Here is an 8,950-nt window from a genome sequence, read left to right as displayed (position 1 = left end):
AGAATTAAAGCACAGAAGAAACTAGGCATTGATCCACACTTAACACCGTACACCAAGATAAGGTCAAAATGGGTTCATGACCTAGGCATAAAGAATGAGATTATAAATAAATTGGAAGAGCATAGGATAGTTTACCTCTCAGACCTGTGGAAGAGGGAGGAATTTATGACCAAAGAAGAACTAGAGATCACTGTTGGCCACAAAATAGAAAATTTTGATTATATCAAATTGAAAAGTTTTTATACAAACAAAACAAATGCAGACAAGATTAGAAGGGAAACAATAAACTGGGAAAACATTTTTACAGTCAAAGGTTCTGATAAAGGCCTCATTTCCAAAATATATAGAGAATTGACTCTAATTTATAAGAAATCAAACCATTCTCCAATTGATGAATGGTCAAAGGATATGAACAGACAATTCTCAGACGAAGAAATTGAAACTATTTATAGACATATGAAAATATGCTCCAAATCATTATTAATCAGAGAAATGCAAATTAAGACAACTCTGAGATACCACTACACACCTGTCAGATTGGCTAGAGTGACAGGGAAAGATAATGCGGAATGTTGGAGGGGATGTGGGAAAACAGGGACACTGATACATTGTTGGTGGAATTGTGAACACATCCAGCCATTCTGGAGAGCAATTTGGAACTATGCTCAAAAAGTTATCAAACTGTGCATACCCTTTGATCCAGCAGTGTTTCTACTGGGCTTATACTCCAAAAAGATATTAAAGAAGGGAAAGGAACCTGTAGGTGCCAAAATGTTTGTGGCAGGTCTTTTTGTAGTGGTTAGAAGCTGGAAAATGAAAGGATGTCCAGCAATTGGAGAATGGTTGAGTAAATTGTGGTATATGAATGTTATGGAATATTATTGTTCTATAAGAAATTACCAGCAGGATGAATACAGAGAGGACTGGCGAGACTTACATGAACTGATGCTGAGTGAAATGAGCAGAACCAAGAAATCATTATATACCTCAACAACGATACTGTTTGAGGATGTATTCTGATGGAAGTGGATCTCTTCCATAAAGAGAGCCTTAATTGATCAAAAATGGACAGAAGCAGCTACACCCAGAGAAAGAACACTGGGAAATGAATATAAACTGCTTGCATTTATGTTTTTCCTCCCGGGTTATTTATACCTTCTGAATTCAATTCTCCCTGTGCAACAAGAAAATTGTTCGGTTCTGCACAAATATATTGTATCTAGGATATACTGCAACCCATTCAACATGTAAAGGACTCTTGCCATCTGGGGGAAGGGGTGGAGGGAGGGAGGGAAAAAATCGGAACAGAAGTGAAAGCAAGGGATAATGCTGTAAAAAATTACCCTGGCATGCGTTCTATCAATAAAAAGTTATTTAAAAAAAAAAAAATACTCACCCTAATTCCTGGTCACTGGGGCCTTCTTCAGTGAAATTAGGGTCCTTAGTTCACACATTGGGTGCCAAAATGTTAAGTCTGGGCTGACTCCCTGAAGGCCTCAGGATCAGCCAAAATCAGGATAAGTAAAAATCTTTGGTCTTAGGGGGACAAGCAGGCCATCTGCCAGGAATTTAGCCAAAGATCTCTTCTTGATTCTGGAGTCCAGAATCTGCACCTTTCTCCTCCTTGTCCTGCTGCCAAATGAGTCTAGCTTGTCTCACTCCATCCTTTAATCCTTGCCTAAGATTATCTGTATATACCAAAGATTGAGTCAGCACTGATCAGTGAGAAGGGTCATTTTTCCAAACATATGCTAATAGAGTCATTGTCAAATATGTAATTAGCCTTAAGTGCTGGGTTGTCTGATTCAAACATACCTTTTAAGAGTTTCAACCCTTTACAATTATTGATTAGAAAAATGCAAATGTAAACAACTCTGAAGTACCATCTCCCACTTATCAGATTGGCTAATATGAAAGAAAAGAAAAAAAAAAGATGCATGTTGGAGAAAATGAGAGAAAATTGGAACACTAGTGCATTGGTGGAATTGTAAAGTGATCTGACTATTCTGGAGAGCAATTTGGAATTATGCCCAAAAAACAATCAAACTGTGCATACCCTTTGATCCAGTAATACCCCAAATAGTAATATCCCAAAGAGATCATAAAAAATGAGAAAAGATCCACATGTATAAAAACGTTTATAGCATCTCTCTTTGTGGTAGCAAAGAATTGGAAATTGAGTAAAGGCCTATTAATTGAGTAATGATAGAACAGATTATGGTATATGAATGTAATGGAATACTATTATTCTATAAGAAATGACGGTCAGAAGGATTTCAGAAAAACCTGAAAAGACTTACATGAACTGATGTTGAATGAAATATGCAAAATACCATTATAGCAACATTGGGCATTTGATCAATTTTGATGCTTTGCTCTTTTCAGCAATACAATGATCTAAGAAAATTCCAAGACTCATGATGGAAACTCCTATCCACATCCAGAGAAACAACTAGGGAGTCTGAATTTAGATTGAACCATACTATTTTGACTGTTGCTTTTTTTTCTTTCTCTTGGTTTTTCCCTTTTGTTCTGATTCTTCTTTCATGACATGACTAACATAAATATGTTTAATATGATTGTACAAGTATAACCTATATCAGATTGACTACCATTTTAAGGAATGGTGAGGAAAGTAAGGGAGAAAAAAAAAAAAAGGAAATCAAAATCTTATAAGAGTAAAAGTCAAAAACTAATAAATAATTTTAAAAAGAGTATTTTTTAGTTAACTTTCTCTGATTTATTCTTCTACAGTTTGAACTTGAGCACCATGTTTATTTCTTAAAAGGAATTTGGTAACAGAAATTACTTTCATATTATTTAATTGTTCTGTATATTCATATTAATTCATAATTGTTTCCTTTAATGCAGTTTCCCTATTATCTCTTTTTACCATGCCTATTTTTATTGTTACCTTACTTGAAGTTACTTACTCTTGTTTTTTAAAAATTCAAATAGGGTCTTATAGATTCTCTTTCATCCCTCATTTTAACTATGTAAATCCTTTTTAAATTTTTTTTTCTTTTTGAATTAACAAGCATCTATTTTTCTCTCTCCTATTCTCATCCCAGTTAAAAGGGGGAAAAAAAAAAAAAGAAAACTTTTAACAAGTACATATCGTAAAGCAAAACAAATTCATTGTTCATATCCCCCCAAAATGTATGTTTTATTCTGCATCTTGAATCAATCACCTCTCTGCTAGGAACTAGGTAAGATAGATCATTCATCATCAGTCCTGAGGAATAATTTGTCACTGCATGAATCTGAGATTGTGAGCATTTCAAAGTTATTTGTCTTTATGATGCTGTTATTATTGCATAAATCATTCTTCTGGCACACATTTCACTGTGCGGTTCATGTAAGTATTTCCATCATTCTTTGAATGTACACCTTTGGTAGCAGAATGTCTGGAACATAGTGATGTGTTTGAGCTATGGCACCAAATGATGAGATTGACATAGGTATTACATGTTGGAGTTCAGTTGTGTGAAGAATTCACAATGGCCCTTCTCTTTGACAAAAGGTGAGTTTATTTAGGAGAAGTTACAGACAAAATGGAGAGATACAATAGACACTGGGAGTGGTAAACATGAAATAGATTTGGGATTCAGCAAAGATGGTGTGGGCCATGGACAGTTATGTATGGGAAATTTACCTCAGAGGTTTGAGATAATTTGGATTTCTGACTGGACACAGCAAGGTAGAGCTACCTACAACCTCCATAGACGATGGGACAATTGTAAGGTTGAGCTGATCTATCAGCGCTCTTCCTGTTTGTGTGAGTACTTTTTATCAGTATTTCAAGCTTTCTCTGCCAAACCCAGTGACCCAGGACTTTATCAATAGGAAGCAGTTAATAAATATTTAATGATTCATTGATTGGTAATTTCTTATGGCACTAATATATTCCATCATATCCATATACCATAATTTATCCATTCCCTAGTTAGTCAACATCCCCTTACTTTCTAATTTTTTCAATTATAAAAAGAGCTATTGTAAATATTGATGCAAGTATGAGTCCTTTTTCTCTTTCCTCAATCTCTTTAGGTCTAGCAAAGATAGAATCTTTGCTTCATGTATATTTTCTGTTAACAGCATATTGCAATTCTTTTAATCCATAGTATTTTTATTTATTTATCCATTCATTCATTTATTTATTGCTAAGGCAATTGGGGTTAAGTGTTTATTTATCCATTCATTCATTTATTTATTGCTAAGGCAATTGGGGTTAAGTGACTTGCCCAGGGTCACACAGCTGGGAAGTGTTAAGTCACATTTGAACTCAGGTCCTCCTGACTTCAGGGCTGGCGCTCTCTCCACTGCGCCCCCTAGCTGCCCCTAGTATTTTTCATTGTTAGTAAAAAGATAGGATTTAGCCCCTCTCTCCTCCCCACCTTGTCCTCACTTGCATTTCTGCATACTGTTAGAGGAATGACGAGGTTAGCCGTACCCCACTGCAGTTTTTGCAAGGGACGGATAAAGTGGCGCAGGGGCCGGGTTCTCCTTCCTCTAGGAGACGCGTGGATGGGAGTTTCCCTGGCTCCAGTTCTTGCCTCCTGCCACGGCATTAGCCTGGGACAAGAGCACGCTATGCGGTCTGAAATCTACAGCTTCTTTCTCACCTGCAGAGCTTCCCTAGGTCGCTGCGCTGGGCTTGTCAATTTCCCGCGAGAGCTGGGGCTGCGGGTCTTGCTACCTGAAACTGGAGCGATCCCTCTTGGGTCATTTGTTTTAGTAATGGTGCGTTAGAACATCACTGACGTCTTGGTTTCTGGCCCCACCTGTTGCCCGATCTATTCCAGGTCTGGGATTTCAAGCCTACCCTAGCCTTGGCCCCTGGAGAAGCTCCACCACAGGGGGCTTTAGAATGACCTTCTGGGTGCGTTGTCCTCCGTTCCCCTCTCCCTCCCCTTTCCTTCCCCTCTTACCCGGAGCAATCTTTTCAGTCTTTTAAGAGACAGCTAATTGGTATTTTACTTTGTTTGCAGAATTTCGTTTGGTGCTATCTACTACATGCTTTTTCCTGATTCTCCCCAACTACTAGTGTCCTCTTACTCTATTTCATAATTAACTACTTTGTATTTACTTTTATTCATGTTTATTCTGAATGTACTTACATGGATCTTTACTATTTTCCTCATTAGAATGTGAACTCCCATTATAACATAACATTTCATTCTTTTTGTTGTGGTTTGCTTGAATTTTATTTTCTTTCTCATTTAAAAAAAACCTTTTTGATCTGATTTTTCTTGTGCAGCAAGAGAATTGTATAAATATATATATCTATTTTGGATTTAACACATATTTTACCATGTTTAACATATATTGGATTATATGGCATCTAGGGAAGGAGGTGGGGAGAAAGGAGGAAAATTGGAACACAAGGTTTTTCTTTTTTTTTTTTTTCCCAAGATTTTTATTTTCAAAACATATGCATTGATAATTTTTCAACATTGACCCTTGCATAGCCTTGTGTTTCAGATTTCCCCTTCCTTCCCCCCACTCCCTCTCCTAGATGGCAAGCAGTCCAATATATGTTATACATGTTAAAATTTATGTTAAATCCAATATGTGTAAACATATTTATACAAGAGAATCTTGCTGCACAAGAAAAATCAGCTCAAAAAGGAAACAAAATGAGTAAGAAAACAAAATGCAAGCGAACAACAAAAAGAGTGAGAATGTTATGTTGTGATTCATATTTAATTCCCACAGTCCTCTCCTCTATTCATTACAAGATCATTGGAACTGGCCTCCATCAATGATCCTCATTGATCATCCTATAATCCTGCTGTTGCCATGTACAATGATCTGGTTCTGCTCATTTCACTCAGTATCAGTTCATGTAAGTCTCTCCAGGCCTCTCTGAAATCATCCTTTTGGTCATTTCTTACAGAACAATAATATTCCATAACATTAATATACTACAATTTATTCAGCCATTCCTTAACTAATGAGCATCCACTCAGTTTCCAGTTTCTGGCCACTACAAAGAAGGTTGTCACAAACATTCTTGCACATACAGGTCCTTTTCGCTTCTTTAGTATCTCTTTGGAGTATAAGCCCAGTAGTAGCCCTGCTGGATCAAAGGGTATGCACAGTTTGATAACTTTTTGAGCATAGTTCCAAATTGCTCTCCAGAATGGCTGGATGTGTTCACAACACAACGATGCATCAGTGTCCCAGTTTTCCCACATCCCCTCCAACATTCGTCATTATTTTTTCCTGTTATTTTAGCCAATCTGAGAGAGCCAATAGTGTCTCAGAGTTGTCTTAATTTGCATTTTTTTAATCAATAGTGATTTAGAGCATCTTTTCATATGATTAGAAAGTCTTAATTTCTTCATCTGAATGGTCTGTTTATATCTTTTGACCATTGGAGAATAGCTTAAATTCTTATAAATTTGCATCAATTATCTATGTATTTAAGAAATGAGGCCTTTATCAGAATTCTTAAATGTAAAAATGTTTTCCCAATTTATTGTTTCCCTTCTAATTTTGCCTGCCTTCGTTTTGTTTGTACAAAACCTTTTTAACTTAATATAATCAAAATTATCTATTTGGTATTCAATTATGAATTCCAGCTCTTCTTTGGACACAAATTCCTTCCTTCTCCATAGATCTGAGGGATAATTATCCTATGTTCTTCTAATTTGCTTATAATGTCACTCTTTATGTCTAAATCATGAACCCATTTAGATTTTATCTTGGCATGTGGTGTTAAATGTGGGTCAATGTCTTGTTTCTGCCATACTAGTTTCGAATTTTCCCCGCAAAAGTAGTGAGTTCTTATCCCAAAAACTGGGGTCAATAGATTGCTATAGTTATAGACTATTTTGTCCTGTGATCCTAACTTATTTCACTGATTGACTACCCTATTTCTTAGTACCAAATGGTTTTGATGACCGCTGCTTTATAATATAATTTTAGATCTGGATTTCCTTCACTGGCATTTTTTTTTTTCATTAATTCCCTTGAAATTATTGATCTTTTGTTCTTCCAGATGAACAATTCCAATTCTGATGGACGGACTCTTTCCAACAATGAGCTGATGGAGGCCAGTTCCAATGATCTTGTAATGAATAGAGGAGAGGACTGTGGGAATTAAATATGAATCACAACATAACATTCTCACTCTTTTTGTTGTTTGCTTGCATTTTGTTTTCTTACTCATTTTATTAATTTTTCTAACTTTGTAAAGTAATTTTTGGGAGTTTGGTATGGCACTAAATAAGTAGATTAATTTAGTTAGTATTGTCATTTTTATTATATTTGCTTGGCCTACTCATGAGCTCTTGATATTTTCCCAACTAATTAGATCTGACTTTATTTGGACCACAAGGTTTTTCAAGAGTTATTGTTGAAAAAGTTATCCTTGCATATGTTTTGAAAATAAAAAACTTCCAAAAAAAAAAAAAAGTATGTATAGTCCCAGTAAATAGGAATTATTTTGTTCTTTGTGTCACTACTGCTTCATAACAGATGCTTAAAAATGCTATTGATGCATTGTTAATAAATATTCCTCATGGCAGTTGGGTGGGCCTAGATCTTGACCACAAGCCCCATTATTTATTATTCAGAAGACACCTATTAAGTGTCTATGTTATACAAAATTACTTTATGCTAGATTCTAGGAAGAATCCTTTGAAACCACACTGGCTCTACAGTATATGACTTTTTTCTAGATGTAGGGTCAGACTATTATATAAATTATATGCATACATATGTGGGTTATGTATGTATACATGCATGTATGTATGATGTATTTGTCTTAAATTTTCCAGTTTTGGCTCCCGCTTTTATTTTCTTTCTGTTGCCTTGAAAAATTGAATTTCCAGATTCCCATGTAAGTGATGGCATGAGTAGCTGCTATCCTGGCATTAAGGCTTTCTCATCATTCTTCTCTCCTACTTCCATTTATTTCAGTTCATGATGCAGAGAGAGTTCTCAAAATACACTTTTTCCTTCCATCTTTTCTATAACCTTTGGACAAGAGTGGTGCAGAAATTTCCCATTTTGCCACTGCTAATGAGAAACTTCTTTTACCTATGCAGTTCAGCAATTGCATTGCATTTTATAGTTTTGGAAAGTTGCCGAGGACACAAAGAAGTTAAATGACTTGTCCAACTCTTTTTAACAATGAGGTGATTTACAGCAATTCCAATAGCCATCCCCATCCAGAGAACTATGAAGATTAAATGTGAATCAAATTATTGTATTTTCACCTTTTTTATTGTTTTTTTTTTTACCAGTTTTTTTCTCATTTTTCCCTGTTTTGATCTGATTTTTTCTTGTGCAGTATGATAAAAGTGGAAATATGTTTAGAAGAATTGCTAATGTTTAATCTATATTGGATTACTTGCTGTCCAGGGGAAAGTGGTGGGAGGGAAAGAGAGGGAGAAAAATTCGGAATACAAGCTTTTGCAAGAGTGAATGTTGAATATTTAACATATATAGGACTGCTTGCCATCTTGGGGGGGGGGGGAGGAGGGAGGGAGGGGAAAAAGTGAAACATAAGTGATTGCAAGGGATAATGCTGTGTAAAAATTATCCTGGCATGGATTCTGTCAATACAAAGTTATTATTAAATAAAATAAAATTAAAAAAAAAAAAAGAGTGAATGTTGAACAAGAAAATTGTTTGGTTCTGCACACATATATTGTATCTAGGATATACTGTAACCTATTCAACATGTAAAGGACTGCTTGCCATCTGGGGGAGGGGGTGGAGGGAGGGAGGGGAAAAATTGGAACAGAAGTGAATGCAAGGGATAATGCTGTAAAAAATTACGCTGGCATGGGTTCTATCAAAAAAAAGTTATTAAAAAAAGGACACTGGAAAAAAAAGAGTGAATGTCGAAAACTATCTTTGCATGTATTTTGAAAAGTAAAAAGCTATTATTATTATTATTTTTAAATGACTTGCTGAAGTCATAAAATTCTCTTCG

At 35.6% G+C, this 8,950-nt stretch overlaps 1 long non-coding RNA gene across 1 annotated transcript; it reads left to right on the top strand.

Annotated features, from left to right (window-relative positions):
• Positions 1-4,667: 4,667 nt before the first annotated feature.
• Positions 4,668-7,129, top strand: LOC127546443 (uncharacterized). The gene is made up of 2 exons (XR_007950031.1): positions 4,668-4,882; positions 7,007-7,129. It is a non-coding gene; the product is annotated as an uncharacterized LOC127546443 (long non-coding RNA).
• The last annotated feature ends 1,821 nt before the right edge of the window (positions 7,130-8,950 follow it).

This window comes from Antechinus flavipes, chromosome 2, assembly GCF_016432865.1.
Source record: "Antechinus flavipes isolate AdamAnt ecotype Samford, QLD, Australia chromosome 2, AdamAnt_v2, whole genome shotgun sequence".
Taxonomy (NCBI): domain Eukaryota; kingdom Metazoa; phylum Chordata; class Mammalia; order Dasyuromorphia; family Dasyuridae; genus Antechinus; species Antechinus flavipes.
Note: the sequence above shows the minus strand (reverse complement) of the source record. Positions and strands in the feature narration are given on the sequence as shown.